Here is a 22,689-nt window from a genome sequence, read left to right as displayed (position 1 = left end):
TGGATTATCATGAGTATTGCATTTATTGAAGCCGTTGCTGTGGAGAATGACTAATAGGTCGAGACATGTCGTTCCCCCCGCAGGCTCAATTTATAGGATGTGCTGAAGCCAAAAGCCACTGATGCTCTGGCCCGAGGAACCAGTGCTCCCTAGGGACCTATTTGTCTGTTCAATTCATTAGGCCAACCTTACCTGGGTCCCTGGGAGTCCAGATTTTTGTATTGCGTGTGATAAAAGGGCTTTCCTTGAATGTTCAAAGACATACCCTGAAGTTCCAGACTTTTGGTGCCAGCAGCTCCAGCCTGGTCCAGGGACCCTGGAGTGCAGGGGCCACACCCCACTGACTCTGCCCTTGTGGGAGTCCTGAGGTCTGGGCACCTCCTGAGGTCCCAACGGTCCTCTAATGCTGGCCTCTCCCAAGTGCCCGTGGCTGCATCTCAGAGCAGGGGCAGCCCGGGCACCAGGAGCCCCTCCTGGGACTAGACATGGAACCAGGTGGTGGGTGCCTGGTGGGGCCTGCAGACCCCACACTGTGAGTCAGGACAGCTGCTTCCGAAGGAACCTGAACCCAGAAGTACCCTGGTGGAGGGGAGAAATATCAGCCTTGACACTTAGCCTTTCTGAGCCTCAGTTTCCCTGTCTGTAAAATGGATATAAAACTACCTACCTGTATTCATTTGCTAAGCCCGCCCTCACAAAGGACTACTAACTTGGTGGCTGAAAGTGACAGAAATGTATTCTCCCATCATTCCAAAGGCCCAAAGTGCAAGATCCATTTCATTGGCTTGAAATCAAAGTGTTGGCAGGACCACACCTCCTCCGGGTGTGTGGGGCTCTGGGGACAACACGTACCTTGCCTTTTCAGCTTCCAGGGGCTGGTATCCCTTGGCTAATCTCTGCTTCTGACTTCACGTCGCCACCTCTTCTGCCTGTGTCAAATCTCCCTCCGTCTCCTACTTATAAGGACAGTTATAATTGTATTTAAGGCCCACCTGGCTGTCATTGGACCAGCCTAAGAGGTACAAAGGTGGTGAGGTGTCTGCTCCAAGCTGAAAGTACCAGATGCACGTGCTTTCAAGATAATTCCCCCATCTCAATATCTTTCACCTAATCGCATTTGCAAAACCTCTTTTTCCTTATGAAGAGACATTTACAGGTTCAAGGGATTAGGACCTTGGGCAGCCACCCTATCAGCCTACTACATGACCCCATAAAATAGTAGAGAGGATTCCTTGAGGGAATATATGTAAAGTTCTCAGACACTGCGTGTATTAGTTCGTTTTCATGCTGCTGATAAAGACGTACCTGAGACCGGGTAATTGATACAGAAGACGAGGTTTAATGCACTCACAGTTCCATATGGCTGGGGAGTCTCCACAATCATGGCAGAAGGTGAAAGTCACGTCTTACGTGGTGGCAGGCCAGAGAGAATAAGAGCCAAGCGAAAAGGGAAACCTCTTATAAAACCATCAGATCGGGCGTGGTGGCTCACACCTGTAATCCCAGCACTTTGGGAGACCAAGGCGGGCAGATCACCTGAGGTCAGGAGTTCGAGACCAGGCTGGCCAACATGGTGAAACCCTGTCTCTACTAAAAATACAAAAATTAACCGGGTGTGGTGGCGGGCACCTGTAATCCCAGCTACTAGGGAGGCTGAGGGTGGAGACTCACTTGAACCCAGGAGGCAGAGGTTGCAGTGAGCTGAGATTGAGCCACTGCACTCCAGCCTGGGCAACAAGAGAGAGACTCCATCTCAAAAAAAACAATAAAAAACATCAGATCTCATGAGATATATTCACTACCAGTATGGTGGAAACCATCCCCATGATTCAATTATCTCCCAGCCGGTCCCTCCCACAACATGTGGGAATTATGGGAGCTGCAATTCAAGATGAGATTTGGGTGGGGACACAGCCAAATCGTATCACTGTGCCTGGTGCCTGGAAAGCAATATTGTCCCTGTTGTCCCAGGAGGCCAGGGAATTGGCATCTGATACGTTAGCTTGGACCTGAAACCATGCTCTGAACTTCCCCCAACACCTCCTTCCACATGCTTGTCTCATGATCCCCATGACCTCTAAGGCTGGAAGCCTGACCCCTGTCCAGTGGAGCCTGTTCTCCGCAGCCCCTGGAGCCAGAAGGTCCATCTCATACAGATACCCAGTGCCTGCCCCACAGTAAGCATTCACACCAAGCTTGCTGCTGGAATTCATTGGAGTACATTTTTTCGGAAACCCTGAAGCTTGCCTTTTTAAATGTCTACGTGTTGGATCTTTATGGAGATGTCCCTGAAATTGATTACATATTCCCCAACAGTGTCCCAGTGCAAAACATAAGCCTTTTGCAGCTGACACAGCCATGGTGGGGACTTGGTCCTTGCTGTGTGCACCTGCTATTAGAGCAGCCTGATACAAGCAGAGGCGGTAGGGTGTCTGCTCCAAGCTGAAAGTGCCACATACATGTGACAGGTGTGACTTGCAGCTTTCCCTCTTCCTCCCTCCTGCCAGGGTATCCATGCTTCTCATCTGCAAGGAACCATTCGGCAAACAGTCATCCCCATCTTCCCTGCCTTACACTCCCCAATTCCCGCTCCAATTTTTTTTTTTAGACAGATTTTTGGACTGTCACCCAGGTTGGAGTGCAGTGGCACAATCTCGGCTCACCGCAACCTCCGCCTTCAGGGTTCAAGCGATTCTCCTGCTTCAGCCTCCCGAGTAGCTAGGATTACAGATGCCCACCACCACAATCAGCTAATTTTTGTATTTTTAGTAGAGACAGGGTTTCATCATGTTAGCCAGGCTGGTCTTGAACACCTGACCTCAAGTGATCCGCCCGCCTCAGCCTCCCAAGTAGCTGGGACTATCATGCATGCACCACCACGCCCAGTTTATTTTTAAATTCTTTTTTGTAAAGGTGGAGTCTCACTATGTTGCCCAGGCTGGCCTGGAACTCCTAGCCTCAAGCAATCCTCTCACCTTGGCCTCCCAAAGTGCTGGGATTTGCAGGCATGAGCCACCACGCCCAGCCACTACGTTACTAATTTTGTCAGATATTATTTATAGGAGAAGGCAAGGATCAGGGTCATTTATCTTTTAAGGAATGTAGTGACTCAGGCAAGAGACATCAGGGATCATGTACTCTGTCCTGTTTTGTCTTCAAAGTGTCATCTTTCTGGAGAACTACACATTGTCCCAGAGTCAGGGGCCATGTGAAATTCTGCTACGAACAGAAATGAACAAACATGGCTTCTTTTGTTTGTTACTTCATCTCCCATGTGTTTTATTTGGTCATGAATTACTGGTTGTATTTATAAGATTAATGTTGATTATTTTATATAGTTAGGAAGACTCTTTTTTCTTTCCAAAAAGTTATATGTTGTCACAAACCAAGGATTTTTTTTTTTTTTTTTTTTTGAGACAGGGTCTCACTCTGTCTCCCAGGCTGGAGTGCAGTGGCATAATTTCGGCTCACCACAACCTCCACCTCCCAAGTTCAATCGATTCTTCTGCCTCAGCCTCCTGAGAGGCTGGGATTACAGGCGCCCACCACCACGCCCAGCTAATTTTTGTATTTTTAGTACAGACGGGGTTTCACCATGTTGGCCAGGTTGGTCTAGAACTCCTGACCTCAGGTGATCTGCCCACCTTGGCCTCCCAAAGTGCTGGGATTACAGGCATGAGCCACCGTGCCTGGCCACAAACCAAGGATCTTTATAAAATTATACCGAGAGCAAAAATAAGCAAACATGAGTTATTCTATTTATTGCTTTGTCTCATGTTATTGTTATTGTTTGATGACATGCCCTCCTCCACCACCGCAAAGAATCTGAAATATTTTCTATCTTCTGACTTTTTTAATTGGCATCTAAAACTTTTCCTCAGTGTAAATGGTTGCAAAGGACAATATTTCTGGTGTAAATATTGACACTTAAAAAATAAAACTGTCATATCGCTCTCTTAAACATGTCCATTGAAATCTACATACCACAGTAATTTGATATCCATCATCATTTGCTTAGAAGATACCCAGACAAGCTCCTTTTTAATAGTCAAGAATTTTGTAATTTTCGTTGCTCTCCTTGAGCTCATAGTTCCATTCCATTTCCCCCACAGAACTATATTCTAACTCAATCTATTTTTATGCTTGAAAGTATTTTATTAATCACCCTATTATAACTCTCTCAACAAAAAAAAATCAGTTAAAATTACATTTTTTAATTACCTGTGACAAGAAAGCTCTAGAGTTAAATTCTTCTTGTTTGAGCTAACAATACAATTATGAGTACTCAATTTATCAAAACCAACTCATTATACATTTTTGTAAATAATTATTAAGCACAAACATAAACTTTTGTGAGACTTGCATCTTTTAATGAGATCGATGGGGGTGTCTGTTTTTCCGCACTGATTCCATGAATCCGTAGTTGAGTGTCTCTCTCCTCAATGAACTCAAATTCAGCAGCAGTTTTCCTCCCTTTATTTTTATTTTTATTTTTATTTTTATTTTATTGAGATGGAGCCTCGCCCTGTCACCCAGGCTGGAGTGCAGTGGTGCGATCTTGGCTCACTGCAACCTCCACCTCTGGGTTCAAGCGATTCTCCTGACTCAGCCTCCCAAGTAGCTGGAATTACAGGTGCACACCACCATGCCCAAATAATTTTTGTATTTTTAGTAGAGACGGGGTTTCACCATGTTGGCCAGGCGGGTCTCGAACTCCTGACCTCAAGTGATCTGCCTGCCTCGGCCTCCCAAAGTGCTGGGATTACAGACGTGAGCCACTGCACCCGGCCTCTGTCTATTTTTTAATGCAAGCGTTAAAAAGATACCATTCATAAAATAAGTAGATGGGCACATGGAAGGGGTTTTGTTAGAGCAGCACCCCTCAAGTATTTGCAGTCTTTCAGAGTTAGGTGCCCAGATTCACATAATGATCTATCATCAAGAAAACTTCCATTGGTCTTGTTTTAATGGTGCGGAAAGCTCAGTGTTGGAGACACCTGGCTGAATTATGACCTTGTCCTAGGAGGACATCAGCTCCCAGGGGCAGGCCTTGCTGGTCTCTCTGCTCTGTCCCTAGGGCCTGCCCAGTGGTCATCTCCAAGGACCAGAGTAGGTGAGTGGGTATAAAACTACCTACCTGTATTCATTTGCTAAACCTGCCCTCACAAAGGACCACTAACCTGGTGCCTGAAAACAACAGAAATGTATTCTCTCATCATTCCAAAGGCCTGAACTGCAACATCAGTTTAACTAGCCTGTGACTCAGGTCCCAGTGGTGCTGACGGTGGTGATCGCTAGCCAGGAAACCTACCAAGGCTCTGACTATGCATTGCAAAGGCTCTAGCCCTCTGCAAAGCAGTAGGCTTCTGGCTGTGGTCAAAAACAGTTTTTCTTTTTATTTTTTGTTCTTCAGACAGGGTCTGGCTCTGTCACTCAGGCTGGCGTGCAGTGACACAATCTCAGCTTAACGCAGCCTCTGCCTCCTAGGCTCAAGTGATCCTCCCACCTCAGCCTCCTGAATAGCTGGGACTATAGGCATGCACCAGTACAGCTGGCTAATTTTTGTATTTTTAGTAGAGACAGGGTTCCACCATGTTGACCAGGCTGGTCTTGAACTCCTGACTTCAGACGATCTGCCCACCTCGGCCTCCCAAATGCTGGGATTACAGGCATAAACTACAGCACCCAGCCAACAAGGACAGTTTTTACTTTATTTGTTCTGTGAAATGGGAGAACAGAATTCTTGGAAGGAAACCAAAGCTGCCAAGGAAAATCTTGATTGCAGCTGCCTTCTCAGATGGATCTGTTCCAGAAGACTGAATCTCTTAGAGTCTTCTTGTGTCCCAGCTAAAATGAGTGATGCCAGGGGCTCCCAGAGCTTAGCCTGAAGCACTTAACCAAGTGCTTGTTGGGCAACAGCCTGGCACGAAGAGGACATCAGCTCCCTGGGAAGGCCTTGCCTGGTCTTCTCTCTGCTCTGTCCCCAGGGCCTGCCCAGTGGATATCTCCAAGGACCAGCGTAGGTCAATGCACTGGTGGCTGTGGCTCAGGCCTCAATGATGCTGATAGTGGGGGGGTCACTGGCCAGGAAGCCCATGAAGGCTCTAACTACGCCACACTCAAGCTAACAACCAAAAACAGGGAGGCCCCACGGACTTTGCTTTCGTGGTGCCAGCTGTCACTTTGCTCAAGTTTTCAAGGGATTTCCAACAAACTTTAGCCAGAGATTTCCATCAGTAGAGCTGAAATCCACGTCATGTACTGGCTACCTTATTTGTGCATTCATTTCTTCACTCCTCAAACAGGTAGGAAATGGAGCATTCGTGGGTTTTCACTATCTGTGTGCCAGGCCCTGAGCCAGGCACCAAAGGCAGGAGGATCACTTGAGGTCAGGAGTTTGAGACCAGCCTGCACAACATAGCAAGACCCAGTCTCGAAAAAATAATTTTTTTTAGTTAGCCAGGCATGGTGGTGCATAGCTGTAGTCCCAGCTACTTGCAAGGGTGAGGTGGGGGGATCACCCAGGAGGTTGAGGCTGCAGCGAGCCATGATCACACCACTGCACTCCAGTGTGGGAGACAGCAAGACCCTGTTTACAAAAAATAAAAAGTAATTGTACCGCTATAATCGATAGCCAGATGCACTCTGATATGTTTTGGCTGTGTCCCCACCCAAGTCTCATCTTGAATTGTAGTTCCCATAATCCCCACGTGTCATGGGAGGGACTCAGTAAGAAGTGATTGGATCCTGGGGGCACATGTCCCCCATGCTGCTCTTACGATAGTGAGTTCTCACAAGATCTGATGGCTGTTCTTTTCTGTTTTGTTTTGGGTTTTTTTTTGAGACAGAGTATTGCTGCGACGCCCAGGCTGGAGTGCAATGGCGCGATCTCAGCTCACTGCAACTTCTGCCTCCCGGGTTCAAGTGATTCTCCCACCTCAACCTCACAAGTAGCTGAGATTACAGGCACCTGCCACCATGCCCGGCTAATTTTTGTATTTTTAGTAGAAACAGGGTTTTACCATGTTGGCCAGGCTGGTCTCGAACTCCTGACCTCAAGTGATCCACCCGCCTTGGCCTCCCAAAGTGTCGGGATTACAGGCATGAGTCACCGAACCTGGCCAGATCTGATGGTTTTATAAGCCTCTGGCATTTCCCTTGCTTGTACTTCTCCCTCCTGCCACCCTGTGAAGAAGGCACCTGCTTCCCCTTCACCTTCCATCATGATTGTAAGTTTCTTGAGGCCTCCCCAGCCATGCAGAACTTTGAGTTGATTAAACCTCTTTCCTTCATAAATTACCCAGCCTCAGGTATTTTCTTATAGCAATGTGAGAATGGACTAATACACTCTTACCCTCAAATCTTGATGTAATTCTGCTATAATATAACTTCTTTAAAAGTTTGATATAATTTTACACATACTAAACTTCCACAACCCATGTATCAGCAATGGGCTTAAACACTGGGCCAGGACAGTACAGTGGGTCTCCTGTCCTCAGAGCCCTCACCATGGGGAGGCAGGTGCAGGCAGGACGACAACTCCCACCCTGCTGGAATGGAAATCCAAGCCCTGGATGCAGCAAGAGGGAAAGAAATTCAGGGTCTGGTGGCCTTTGGGCTGCAGTCCTTGACACTGTCTGCCCTGAACAACCCCCAGCCCACTCCTGCCATGTCATCATTTGAATATGGGGTGGGGGGCACTCGGATTTCTAAGAGTTCCTTGACATTCACCTTCCAGAACTCCGCCTCCTTGACATTCACCTCCTAGAACTCCACGTTCTTGACATTCACCTCCCAGAACTCCATGCCCTCAACATTCACCTCCCAGAACTCTACCTCCTTGACATTCACCTCCCAGAACTCCGCCTCCTTGACATTCACCTCCCAGAACTCCGCCTCCTTGACATTCATTCTCCAGAACTCTGCCTCCTTGACATTCACCTCCCAGAACTCCGCCTCCTTAATATTCACCTCCTTAACATTCACCTCCCAGAACTCCACCTCCTTAATATTCACCTACCAGAACTCTACCTCCTTGACATTCACCTCTCAGAACTCCGCCTCCTTGACATTCACCTCCTAGAACTCCACGTCCTTGACATTCACCTCCCAGAACTCCATGCCCTCAACATTCACCTCCCAGAACTCCGCCTCCTTGACATTCACCTCCCAGAACTCCGCCTCCTTGACATTCATTCTCCAGAACTCCGCCTCCTTGACATTCATTCTCCAGAACTCCGCCTCCTTGGTGCACTGTGTCAGAAACATCTTCAGGAGTGGGGAGGACAGGGACCAAAGAGTGGGGGAGCACACACTCCCCCATCTCCCAGGAACAATGTCCCTGACCCCTGCATCTCTCCTGGAGGCTGCCCCCACCTCCCTACCCTTTAGGGAGTGCTAGGCCTGGTCAGATCATGAATGTACCTGTTGTCTCTGTCTTCCTGTCTGCCTGCAATTTAAGACTGTGATGATTTGAAGAACTTCAGTTTGTTGACCACCACCCTTGCACTGGCTTTTAAAAGGATTTTCAATCTCCCTCTCTTTTTTTCTCTCTCATCCTTTCTCTGCCTCTCTCTCTCTGTCTGTCTGTCTCTCCTCTCTCTCCTTTTCCCTCTCTTCCTGCTTTCTTTTCCTTTTTTGGGAGTCAGATTTATTGGAGCATAATTTACATACCATAAAATTCACTCCTGGAGGCTGGGCATGGTGGCTCTTGCCTGTAATCCTAGCACTTTCGGAGGCTGAGGTAGGAGGATTCTTTGAGCCCAGGAGTTTGAGACCAGCCTGGGCAACATAGCAAGACCCCCATCTCTACAAAAATAATTTTAAAAATTAGCTGGGTATGTGGCATGTGTCTGTGATCCCAGCTACTTGGGAGGCTGAGGCAGGAAGATCGGTTGAAACCAGGAGGTTGAGACTGCAGTGAGCTATGATTGTGCCACTGCACTCCAGCCTGGATGACAGAGCAAGATCCTGTCTCTTAAAAAAATAAATAATTAAAATTAAAATTTAAAAAATTATTTTCTTGTCTGTTTCTACAAGGTGGTTTTTTCGTTTGTTTGTTTGTTTGACAGAGTCTCACTCTGTTGCCCAGGCTGAAGTGCAGTGGTACAATCTCAGCTCACTGCAACCTCCTCCTCCCAGGCTCAAGTGATTCTCTTGCTTCAGCCACCCGAGTAGCTGGGATTACAGGCGCCCACCACCACGCCCAGCTAATTTTTGTATTTTTAGTAGAGACGGGGTTTCGCCATGTTGGCCAGACTGGTCTCGAACTCCTGACCTCAAATGATCCACCCGCCTCAGCCTCCCAAAGTGCTGGGATTACAGGCATAAGCCACCACGCCCTGCCATTTCTATGAGTTTTAACAAACACATACAGTCATATAACAATCACAGTCAAGAGAGGGGACGTTATTATCACTCTAACAAATTCCCTTGTGACTCTTCTGTAGTCAACTCCTTTCGTGCACCCACTCTGGCAACCGAAGATATGTTCTCTGCTACTCTACAGTTCTGCCTCTTCCAGATTCTTGTTTCCTTCCTCCCTCCTTCCTTTCCTCCCTCTTTCCTTCCTCCCCTCTCCCTCCCCTTCTTCTTTCCCTCCCTCCCATTTTTTTCTGCTCCTCCTTCCCTTCCTTCTTCCCTCCCTCCCTCCTTCCTCTCCTTCTCTCCTTCCCTCCCCTCTCTTCTTCCTCCCCTCCTTCCTTCCTTTTTTCTTCTCCCTCGTTCTTTCCTTTCTCCTTTAGCAGCCAACTTATTTCTGCAAATGAACAAGAAGGAAAGCAAACCAATTTTTTTAAGGAAACAAATTTTGTGTGCTTCCTGATGAATGCTAGTCTACTTAGCTCAAGGGAAGAATTTGAGAGCAGAAATTTCTTTGCTTTTCCTGGCCAGAACTCACGCTGAGATTGGGGTGGGGGGGTTATATTACTATTCTGACGGAGCTGAGAATTTATTTGGATGAAAAATGGATCTCCACTTGAGCAGGAATGGGGTCTTATGGCAGGAACAGAGCAGTGGGGTCACCGCGAGCCTCGATACGCTAGACTCCAAATTAATAGCTTAGCTCCTAGCTCCTTGCAAACTCGAGATCTTGGCCATGTTTCCTTGGCTGTGAGTTAATAATTGCAACCTGTATTCCAAGAAAGGCTTCATTCTGCTTTAAATGAGCAACAGAAAAAAGCCAGTTTCCAAATATGTGCCACGTGAGACACATTCAGTAGAGTTTGCATCAGAAACTCATCAGCAACAAAAGGGAGAGGGTGACTCGGGCCGCCCTGTGGCTGGGCTGTGAGATAGATTGAGTCAAGAAATTCACCTACGAAGCATCAGCATCTCCAGCTCTGTCCCTCACATGCCATGAGGCCACCACTCAGTGCAGATGGCCTCAGCCCTTTCTAGGAAGAGCTGGGGGGTGCAGAGGTGCAGAGCTGGGAAGAGTGGGACATGGGATTGGGGTGGACACTGCGTGTTGGAGCCCCCAAATCTCCCCTCTGCTCTCACATCCTAATCCTAATATCCTTCCCAAAGGGGTTAATTTCCTGAAGCTGCCTGATATTTTTTTTTTCCCTGACACCAAATATGTAGTGTCTTCTCTGACATCAACCAATGCTCCAGTCTTCCCACACCAACTGGGTTTCCTGCAATTCAATCCTAGCCTGACACTAACTTCTAGAGTTACCGCAGATGGCCGTCTTCTCCCTGTGTCCTCACGTGGCCGTCCCTCTGTGTGTGTCTGTGTCCTAATCTCTTCTTACAAGGACACCAGTCAGGTGGGATTGGGGCCCACCCTAAAGACCTCATTTGGACGTAATTCCCGCTTTTTCATTTTATTTTATTTATTATTTATTTATTTATTTTGAGATAGAGTTTTCAGTGTCACCCAGGCAACGAGGTTGTCGGCTCTCGGCAACCTCCACCTCCCGGGTTCAAGCAGTTCTTGTACCTCAGCCTCCCGAATAGCTGGGATTACAGGTGTACACCACCATGCCTAGCTAGTTTTTGTATTTTTGGTAGAGATGGGGTTTCGCCATGTTGCCTAGGCTGGTCTCGAACTCCTGGGCTCAAGCAATCCTCCCGCCTTGGCCTCTGAAGTGCGGGGATTACAGATGTGAGCCACCACGCCCGGCCTTAATTACCTTTTCAAAGGCCCGATTTCCAAATAAGGTTACATTCTGAGGGACTGGGGATTAGGAGTTCAACATATGAATTTGCAGGGGACACAGTTAACCCCTAACACCAAACATGGCAAGAGAGGAATGCAGGAGAAAGAGACAGAGGAAGTGAGATGAAGGTCACCAAAGGGGAAGACGGGACTGAGGAAGGCGCAGCAGAGGAATGAGGCAGCAGGACAGGCTCATGGGGTCAGGCTTCTGGGGATGGGGGTTGGGCTTCCTGGAGGAGGTTGTCGCTGGGTCAGGCTCTGTAGGAAGCAGCATCGTGTTATATCTAACAGGATCATTGACACTGGAGTCAGGATGACATCAATATGGGTCCCAGCACTTAGATGCTCAGCTGGGCAAGTTACTTAACCTTGGTTCCCTCCTCTATGAAACAGGGCTTCTCATACATCTATGGAGTTATTAAAAGCAATAAATACACCGGGCACAGTGGTTGATGCCTGGAATCCCAGCGCTTTGAGAGGCTGAGGTGGGAGGATCGTTTGAGGTTAGGAGTTCAAGACTAGCCTGGGCAACATAGCAAGACCCTATCTCTACAAAAAAAAAAAAAACTAAAAAAGGGCTGGGCATAGTGGCTCACACCTGTAATCCCAGCACTTTGGAGGTGGAGGCAGGTGGATCACTTGAGGTCAGGAGTTTGAGACCAGCCTGACCAACATGGTGAAACCCCATCTCTACTAAAAATACAAAATTAACCAGGCATGGCGGCACGTGCCTGTAATTCCAGCTACTCAGGAGGCTGAGGCATGAACCCGGGAGGGAGAGGTTGCAGTGAGCCTCGATTACGTCACTGCACTCCAGCCTGGGCAACAAGAGCGAAACTCTGTCTCAAAAAAAAAAAAAAAAAGAAAACTTAAAAAAATTAGCTGGGCATGTTAGTGCATCTGAGTTCCAGCTACTCAAGATTCTGAGGTGGGAGGATCTCTTGAGCCTGGGAGGTCGAGGCTGCTGTGAGCTGAGGTCATGCTTTCCATGATGGTAAGCAATGATAACAACTATTATGGTGCTTAGTGAGCAAGGGTCCCGGGACCAGCTGGAGGGGTGGGAGTGAGTGATTTGGTTGTCGGGGGCAAGGACGTGAGCTGGTGGGGCCTGAGCAGTGTGTGGCTCGGCATCCACTGTGGAAGAGGAGGAGGAGGGAGCACAGGGTTGAGCAGAGGCTGGGTAAGGGGAAAGCCGGCCAGACCAGGAGCCCCAGGCTCCACCTATGCCAGACAGGACCCCCTTCTGCCTATTCCTGCCCTGGTAGGGCCCGAAGCGGGGGGTGTGTGTGTCTGTCAGTTTGGCCATTCCCCGGGGGAGGCGTGCCACAGGCTGGATGCTGCTGCTGGAAGTTGGAACTGAGAAAGCAGCCTCATGAGATGCAGGGTCAGGGAATTCGGTCAATTTGGCTGCCGTCAGAGGCAACCGGTTTGTGCCAGGGGTCCCCACATTATAGCTGACCCCAAGGAATGGCGAATAAGAGCCCTACTCTCCTGGAAGGTGGGCCTGGCCCAGGCCCAGGGGCTCACAGTGTCACAGTTGTCCCCTCCCAAGACCTCCCCCAGGCAGGCCCGCAGCCATCTCATCCAAGGCCTGGATATAGGTATACCACTTCCTCCGTAATAATCCAGGATGGAGGCCAGGCGTGGTGGCCCAAGCCTGTAATCCCAGCACTTTGGGAGGCCAAGACAGGCAGATCACTTGAGGTCAGGAGTTCAAGACCAGCCTGGCCAACATGGTGAAATCCCATCTCTACTAAAACAAAAAAAAAAAAAAAAAGAAAAGAAAAATTAGCCAGACACAGTGGCGCACACCTGTATTCCCAGTTACTTGGCAGGCTGAGGCTGGAGAATCGCTTGAACACAGGAGGCAGAGGTTGCAGTGAGCTGAGATCACACCACTGCACTCCAGCCTGGGCGACAGAGCAAGACTCCATCTCAGATAATAAGAATAATAATAATGCAAGTTGGGGCCTCTGAGCTCCAACATTGACCCCAACAGGTGCAGAAGGACCTACAACTGTCCTGCCACCCTGTTGGAGAAGCAGGTAGACTCGGCCCAGGTGGCTGTTAAGGAGCCATCACCCGAGGCTGCTCCAAGCCCCCCAACTATCCAGCCTTCTGGGGAGCCAGAGCCTGAAGATACCATGACTCATTAGCTTTTATTTTTAGTTTTATGCCACAGAAGATGTGCAGTAATGAGACCAGCTTAAATGTCTTGCTATAAAAAGGATGATGGGTGGGGGGTGGTGGGAAGAGAGAGAAAGTCATACAGACATGGATGGACAAGAGATCAAGAAGAAGAAAAGAAGAAATATACCAAAATGTTAGCAAGGGTTTTCTGTAAGTGGCAAGATTGGGAGGAATCTTCAAGTATTTCTATAAATGATATATATTATTTTTATAATCAGAAAATCCATGTTAAATAAATACATAAGGCATGAGAGGGCCTGAGAAAGCTCTCTTGAGTCAATGCTATGCAGGTTTTCTATCCAGTTACCAGCCTTGCTGTAAAGGACACCACCTCTTTCCCAGGGATTTCAAAGAAGGTTCTAGAACCATCATGGGCCACACACACACCCCTGAAAATAAAACAGTATGATAGCTGGCTTCCTAGATGGCACCAGCTCTTTCTGGCTTCCTGGTATTCATACTCTGGAGTTCCCTCTCTCCATGAATACGGCTGACCTGTGTGGTCAGGGTATGCTTCGGAAATGATGGAGCATCACTTCTGAGGACCAGTCAGAAAGGACATTGGAGCTCCACCTTGTGTGCTCTTAGATCTACCACTCTGGGCAAAGATAACCACCATGTCATAAGGATACTCAAGCAGCCTTGTGGAGAGGCCCATGCTGAGAACTGAGGCCTCCACTAACAGCAGTACCAGCACCAGCCACATGAGGGAGCCACTTGGGAGTGGCGCCTCCAGCACCATTTGAGCCTTCAGACGATGACAGGCTTGACTAACCACATGACTACAACCTCATGGGAGGTTCCAAAGCCAGAACTACCCAATTAAGCCACTCCCAAATGTCAGACCCACAAAAACTAGGAGATAATGAAGGTTTTTGGCCTTTTAAGCCACTAAGTTTAAGATAACTTTTTACATGGCATTAGATGACTAATACAAATGCTGACTTTAATTGGAAAGCCTTGGGTCACAAAACTCAGCCCCAGAGCCAAGTTTGGGGTCATCCTACCCAACCACAAGCCTGGAAGGGAGAAAAGAAATGGGACTGTTGTGCAGATGGATCCAAAGGGGCCAAGACTGGAGGAGGTAGGAGTGAATTGGTGCACATGCAGGGTTGGGTTTTGTCTTTATTTAAAATATTAATAGTTTTTCCCTTGTGGATTCTTTTAATTTTTGCATATTGCATTAAAATATTATTTATTAATTTACTTTGAGATGGAGTCTCACTCTGTTACCCAGGTTGGAGTGCAATGGCACAATCTTGGCTCACTGCAGCCTCCGCCTCCTGGGTTCAAGCAATTCTCCTGCCTCTGCCTCCCAAGTAGCTGGTATTACAGGCATCCACCACCACACCCAGCTAATTTTTGTATTTTTAGTAGAGACAGGGTTTCATCACGTTGGCCAGGCTGGTCTCGAATTCCTGACCTCCACCTGCCTCGGCCTCCCAAAGTGCTGGGATTACAGGCATAAGCCACTGTGCCCTGCTGCAGGAAAATATTATTTATCTTGACTGCTGAGTTTTTGACACCCTTTGAAGTGTGAATCCGAGGTGAGTGTCTCACTTCTCTCACCTTAGTCCTGGCCCTCCTCTGTGGTAAGGTCCCATCCCACCACAGGCCTACAGGATTCTCCTCTGCCTTTGTCCGTGGGGGTGGGGAAAGTGGGGGTCTCCCTTTCTGCTCACCTTGATTATGTTTGACTGCTGACATTTCATGCCCTGCTTCTCTGTTTTCCATGTTTGATTCTGAAGAGCTCTGTGCTCGAATACAATAGCCACTGGCCACATGGGGATACTGAGCACTTGAAAAGTGGCCAGTCCAAACTGAGATGTCAGTGTAAAACGCACGCCAGGTTTTGAAGACTTACTACAAGAAAAAGAATATGAAAGGTCCCAATCATAATTTTTTGGTTTTGGATGTTTTTTTTGAGATGGGTCTCACTCTATCATTTAGGCTGGAGTGCAGTGGCACAATCATGGCTCACTGGAGTCTCAAACTCCTGGGCTCAAGCGGTCCTCCTGCTTCAGCCTCCCGAGTAGCTGGGACTGCAGGCCTGTACTACCACACTGTGTTAATTTTTTTTTAGACATGGGGTCTCACTATGTTGCCCAGCTGCTCTTGAGCTCCTGGGCTCAAGCAGTCCTTCTGCCTTGGCCTCCCAAAGTGCTGGGATTACCAGCATGAGCCACTATGCCCTGACTTGGTCATAATTTTTTATATTGATTCCAGATAAAATAGTCTCTTTTAGATGTATTCTAGATAAAGGGATCATACATTTATCACATATGTTAGATATAGTCAACCTTTGTACAATGTGGCCACGTTCTATTTTTATTTATTTTATTTTATTTTCAACAATAACTTTGGGGTCTTCAGGGACCTGGAAAACTTGCTGTCTTCAACATTTAGTATTATTTTTCAAGTTTTTTCTCTTTTTTTTTTTTTGAGACGGAGTCTCACTCTGTTGCCAGGCCGGAGGGCAGTGGTGCAATCTCAGCTCACTGCAACCTCCACCTCCGGGTTCAAGCAATTCTCTTGCCTTAGCCTCCTGAGTAGCTGGGACTACAGGCACGTGCCATTATGCCAGCTAATTTTTGTATTTTTAGTAGAGACAGGGTTTCACCATGTTGGCCAGGATGGTCTCGATCTCTTGACCTCGTGATCTGCCAGCCTCGGCCTCCCAAAGTGCTGGGATTATAGGCGTGAGCCACCGCACCTGCCCTTTCAAGTATTTTTCTAACTTAGATCTTGGGAAAATATTCTTCGGGCCTGAGGATTTTGGGCATCCTCCAATAAGTCTTGGGTCTGAGTTAGTGTCTTCATCTTTAAGAATACCTTTGGCCAGGCACAGTGGCTCATACCTATAATCCCAGACTTTGGGAGGCTAAAGTGGGAGGATCGCTTGAGGCAAGGAGTTTGAGACCAGCCTGGGCAACACAGTGAGATCTATCTCCACCAAAAAAAAAAAAAAAATTAGGTGGGCACGGTGGCACACAGCTGTAGTCCCAGCTATTTGGGAGGCTGAGGTGTGAGGATCACATAAGCTCTGGAGGCCAAGGCTGCAGTGAGCTATGATTGCACCACTGCACTCCAGCCTAGGTGAAACAATGAGATCCTATCTTGGAACGGAAGGGGAGGGGAGGGGAGGGGAGGGAAGGGAGAAATTAATTTATAATTTTCTTCTGTAGTTGCTGGACATAAGAAAAAAAAGAAATGTATGATTTCCAAAGAGTTGTGGGTCCTTATTTGCTGGAATGGAACCTACACCCAAAAACCACAGTGGGCAGGGCTACTGTGGTCTGCTAGAGCTCACAAAAGTAAACCAAAGTCATTTCCCACCTTCTCTGCAAACAGTGTGCTCAGGAGTCCATGTCAGCCATGACGGTGGTGTTGTTTCTGTGGCCTAAGGAGGTGGCACGTGGGATCATCCCTGAGTCACCACCCAGAGACGCGAAGTTCCTTGCTGAGGTCCCGGTGTGTCGGCTCCAGGGTCCTGTCCTCCCTGCTCCCCCGCCCCACCAAGACTGTTGCCGACAGAGCCCCACTCTGGGCTTCAGCCTCCCGCTCCGTGAGCTTTCTCAACTCATTTCTTCCATTCGGGATTGGGGAGGTTGAGTCACTCTGAAGGAGCTTGACAAAATAGCTCACGAAAGTGTTTTTTATTTTAATAATAATCGGCACCAGATGCTTCCCCAGTGAGACTCCTTGCTTGAGTTGTGATAAACACAGCAACTGGAAAGTCACTTTATTAAACCATAAACGCTGTCTACAAATCACAGCTAAATTAGCTTGTGGCAGGAGCTGTGCAGGAGCCCAGCCTGGTGCTCTAACTCCACAAGGGAGGGAAAAGATAATGACATCCTTTGAACACTTTCTCATTAGGCTTTTAAAAACCCCCAGGCCGGGCACGGTGGCTCACATCTGTAATCCCAGCACTTTGGGAGGCCGAGGCAGGTGGATCACTTGAGGCTGGGAGTTCGAGACCAGCCTGAGAAACATAGGAAGACCCCGTGTCTACAAAAATTAGCCAGGTGTGGTGGTGTGTGTCTGTAGTCCCAGCTACTCAGGAGGCTGCGGTGGTAGGATTGCTTGAGCCCAAGAGGTCAAGGCTGCAGTGAGCTATGATTGCATCACTGCACTCCAGCCTCCAGCCTGGGCAATAGAGCAAGATTCTTTCTCTTAAAAAAAATAAAAATAAAAATAAAAAGGCTGGGCTCGATGGTGCATGCCTATAATCCTGGCACTTTGGGAGGCTGAGGTGGGTGGATCACAAGGTCAGGAGTTCAAGACCAGCCTGGTGAAGATGATGAAACCCCGTCTCTACTAAAAAGTAATAATCATAATACAAAAATTAGCTGGGCCTGGTAGCAAGGACCTGTAATCCCAGCTACTTGGGAGGCTGAGGCAGAGAATTGCTTGAACCCCGGAGGTGGAGGTTGCAGTGAGCCAAGATCACACCACTACACTCCAGCCTAGGTAACAGAGTGAGAATCCATCTCAAAAAAAAACAAAAAACAAAACAAAACAAAAAAAACGATGACAATCTGTCCTATGAGTTTGGACATAAATGCAGGTGTGCACACACATTAAGGACGCTGAGAATGGAGTGAGGGAAAGGAAAAAGCTACCTTTTCTACCAGCCCTGGTGGCACTGGTCCCCATCACAGCTCACCTGTCCATCAGGTCCCCCTGCTAGGGACGACAGTCTGCCAGGCACAGAACCGGCCATGTGAGGGTGTTTGCACTGCACCTTAACCTCCCCATATAACACCTGCATTTGAGCAACAACCGCCTGGAGACTGAAGGTTGCAAACCAAGCCACTAGCCCATACCCACCGTGATCTTGAGAAACCCCTTTCTCTCCCTTGGACTGCTTCTTTAGCTATAAAATGGGAGCAATGGGAAAACCACTGATTTCCAAATGCCCCCGATGGAACCCTAGCAGAGTCACTGTAGGGACCTTTGTGGTGGCCCATGGGGAGTTTCAGTGGGGGTGTGGTGCCAGGGGAGGGGAGGCGGTGCTCCAAGCTGCCCATCTTCACTGTTACCTGAATAATTCCACCTTTACCTTTTTCGATGTTGCATTCTTGGAGGGTTTTGGTTTTTATTCTTTTTTAAATTGTAATTATTTAATTTTTTTAGAGACAGGGTCTCGCTCTGTCACCTAGGCTAGAATGCAGAGATGCAATCATGGCCAAGCCTGCAGGCACACAGGCTCAAGCCATTTCTCAAGTTAATATTATAAACCAGGCATAAGAGTGTACTTAATTTACACATAAATGTTTTTGTTTCGTTCTGTTTTGTTTTGTTTTGAGATGCAGTCTTGCTCTGTTGCCCAGGATGGAGTGCAGTAGTATGATTTCGGCTCACTGCAAACTCCACCCCCTGGGTTCAAGTGATTTTCCTGCCTCAGCCTCCCAAGTACCTGGGATTACAGGCACCCGCCACCGTGCCCGGCTAATTTTTGTATTTGTAGTAGAGACAGGGTTTCGCCATGTTGGCCAGGCTGGTCTCGAACTCCTGACCTCAAGTGATCCACCCACCTCGGCCTCCCAAAGTGCTGGGATTACAGGCATGAGCCACTGCACCTGGCCAATACATAAATGTTATAGGCTAACTATTTCACAACAAAGTAGCCGAGATGACAGCACTGTGGTCCAGCCTGGGCCACAGAGCGGGACTGTGTCTCAAAAAAAGAGAAAGAAATATAAAATGGAGTGGATTTTCTAAGATAGTGTTAGTTATGTGAAGGGCACTCTATATAGGCCCAAAAACAAGGTAGGGTGCTAGCAAGAAAAGGGAGTGAGAGGTTTTTTTTGACACGACTCAAACACACCAAATGGTTGTTTACAAGGGTGTTTATTTTCCTTCAGCTTCTGCCTCTCCAAGTACATGCTCTGACCACATTCATTCATCAAAACCAGAATGCCCCAGAACTTTCACTCCAGGAGCTAATCATCTAAAATCACAATGATGAGATTCAAATAAAGAGAAAACACTGACTCAAAGGAAGAAAAAACAAACATTTTCGTTTCTCCTCTTCCCCTCCCTTCTTATTAAAATACTTACCCGTTATGATTAGGCATCTTGAACTCTAATGAGTCACTCGAATTACTATCGTTTATTACTTTGATGTGAGATTTTTAAATTATTATTTGTTCGGTCTTAAGTCCAGTCATGGATTTACTGCTTTTCCTGTGACCAGTTTTATTTGTTTTATTATTTTATTTTATTTTATTTTATTTTGGAGACAAAGTCTCGCTCTGTCGGCTAGGCTGAATTGCCGTGGCGCGATCTTGGCTCACTGCAACCTCCACCTCCTGGGTTCAAGTGATTCTCCTGCCTCGGCCTCCTGAGTAGCTGGGATTACAGGGGCACACCACCACGCCCAGCTAAATTCTGTATTTGTAGTAGAGATGGGGTTTCGCCATGTTGGCCAGGCTGGTCTCGAACTCCTGACTTCAAGTGATCCACCAGCCTTGGCCTCCCAAAGTGCTGGTATTATAGGTGTGAGCCACCATGCCTGGCCCTGTGACCAGTTTTAAAATATTTGACTTAAGCTGTCAGAGTATAGAGAACTTCAGGTATTTCCATAAATGGAGACTCCAAGAAGGGTTTTATTGTTGGAAAGAAAATGGAATAAGAAATGATGCTGTTAACACTAAAATGGTCTCTGTAGTCACAAAAAGAAAAAAACAACAGCCGGGCGCAGTGGCTCACGCCTGTAATCCCAGCACTTTGGGAGGCCAAGACAGGCGGATCACGAGGTCAGGAGATCGAGACCATCCTGGCTAACACAATGAAACCCCATCTCTACTAAAAATACAAAAAATTAGCTGTGCGTGGTGGCGGGTGCCTGTAGTCCCAGCTACTTGGGAGGCTGAGGCAGGAGAATGGCATGAACCCGGGAGGCGGAGCTTGCAATGAGCCGAGATCACGCCACTGCACTGCATTGCACTGGGGGACAGAGTGAGACTCTGTCTCAAAAAAAAAAAGAGAAAGAAAAGAAACTTTAAAGAGGCAGAAAGAAAGAAGAGAAAGAGAAGGGTAAGTGGTGATAGCTACAAGTCTGACATTTAATTTTAAACTCTAGCGAACCACCCTACCCTCAGCTCATCTTTTTTTGTTTGTTTTTATTTTTATTTTTTGAGACAGGGTCTCCCTATGTCGCCCAGGCTGCAGTGCAGTGGTACGATCACAGCTCACTGCAGCCTTGACCTCCTGGGCTCAACTGATGCTCCCACCTCAGCCCCCTGAGTAGCTGGGAACACAGGCATTCACCACCACGTCTGTCTAACTTATTTTGATATTTTGTAGAGACAGGGTCTTACTACGTTGCTCAGGCTGATCACAAACTCTCTTGGACTCCAGCAATCCTGCTGCCCCAGCCTCCCAAAGTGCTGAAATTACAGGAGTGAGCCACTGCACCCAGCCACTCAACTCCTCTTAAAGGCTACGTGTTCCACGAGGTTGAATTCACACCTTCCTAGGATGCGTGGAATATCTTCCCCAGCTGGGGAAGGCAATTTTACCTGGAGGGGAGGAGTCCATGGCCTCACAGTGAGTCCAATGGGAGAATCATGTGATGGACACTGGTGATTCTCAACACCCAGCCACTAGCCCCGTGCCTGGTCGACAGGGGCACTCAGAAAACATTTGCCACCTGAGGTCAGGAGTTCAAGACCAGCCTGGCCAAGATGGTGAAACCCTGTCTCTACCAAAAATACAAAAAGTAGCCGGGCATGGTGGTGCATGCCTGTAATCTTAGCTACTCAGAAGGCTGAGGCAGGAGAATTGCTTGAACCCGGGAGACAGAGGTTGCAGTGACCTGAGATCACACCACTGCACCCCAGCCTGGGCAACAAGAGCAAAATCTGTCTCAAAAAACAAACAAACAAACAAACAAACAAAAACGGGCCGGGCACGGTGGCTCAGGCCTGTAATCCCAGCATTTTGGGAGACTGAAGTGGGTAGATTACCTGAGGTCAGGAGTTCAAGACCAGCCTGACAAATATGGTGAAACCCCATCTCTACTAAATACAAAAAATTAGCAGGGTGTGGTGGCACGCGCCTGTAATCCCAGCTACTCCAGAGGCTGAGGCAGGAGAATCACTTGAGCCTGGGAGGCGGAGGTTGCAGTGAGCCGAGATTTCTCCACTGCAGTCCAGCCTGGGCAACAAGAGCGAAACTCCATCTCAAAAAAAAAAAAAGAAAAAAAGAAAAGAAAAGAAAAAGAAAATGTTTGCCAAATGAACAAATAATGAATGAAAATGAACAAATAATGAATGACAGCTGTGTCCCGTGCTGTCTGTGAGCACTTTCAGAAACAGGATCACAATAAATAAATAAATAAATAAATAAATAAATAAATAAATAAATAAATAAAAATAAACACTGATGCATGGGCCCCACCCTAAAGAGTCTGTGATTGAAATGCACAGCCTGGATTGGGAACAGCTACCCTGGGGAGAGATGCGTACATCTGGGAAGAACATTGCAGCTTCCTGACCCGCAGGAAACACCCACCACCTTGGTGTTGGAGGCAGATAGGGATGAAAAGGAGGATGTGCGCTGGTCTCGTCTTCAGTTCCAGAATCTGAGCATCACCCCAGCCATGGGCGGAACGTTTTGAGATGACAGGTGTCACCTCCAGGTTCCGAACAAGTATCTAGGGTGGGCCTGGGAGGTGGAGGTTTTGTTCAGATAAATACACCACCTGCAGAGCATCCATCCGGGCTCTCGAGATTCAGGAGTTGGGCCGAGTTTAGGCGGAAAGAAGCGGCTCTCTCCAGCTCTTCCTTCAGCTGTGTCCTCTTTAACCATGAAGGACCATGAGTGCTAATCCCTGCTATTTAGGATTAAAAGGGCCTAATCAGCTGCAGGCAGTCACAACTCTCTGTTCATAGGAGAAGGGTCTCCAGGAAGCGGTTGAGGAATGAATTTTCCCTCTCGAAGCTAGTGCTGGCATTACTGGGACTTGCGGCTGCCCCGCCAAGGGGCCGTCTGTCATTTCAGATCTGCCAGAGTCACCCCACATGAAACGTGTTTGGATATTCTGAGTCCTGCTATGCAGCAAGCACTAAGCTGAGCCCAGGAGACAACGTTGAGGGACCTTGGTCCAAGGTGGGTGTCCAGCTGGGAGTGAACCACGCCAATGCTACAGGAGGGATGGACACCAAGGAAGAGAAAGAGAGGGGTAAGTGGTGATAACTAAAAGTCTGACACTTTTTTTTTTGAGACGAAGTCTCGCTCTATCGCCCAGGCTGGAGTACAGTAGCACAATCTCAGCTCATTGCAACCTCCGCCTCCCAGGTTCAAGTGATTTGCAAGCCTCAGCCTCT

This window comes from Gorilla gorilla, chromosome 6 (genome assembly GCF_029281585.2).
Source record: "Gorilla gorilla gorilla isolate KB3781 chromosome 6, NHGRI_mGorGor1-v2.1_pri, whole genome shotgun sequence".
Classification (NCBI taxonomy): Eukaryota; Metazoa; Chordata; class Mammalia; order Primates; family Hominidae; genus Gorilla; species Gorilla gorilla.
This window is presented reverse-complemented; position numbering follows the sequence as displayed.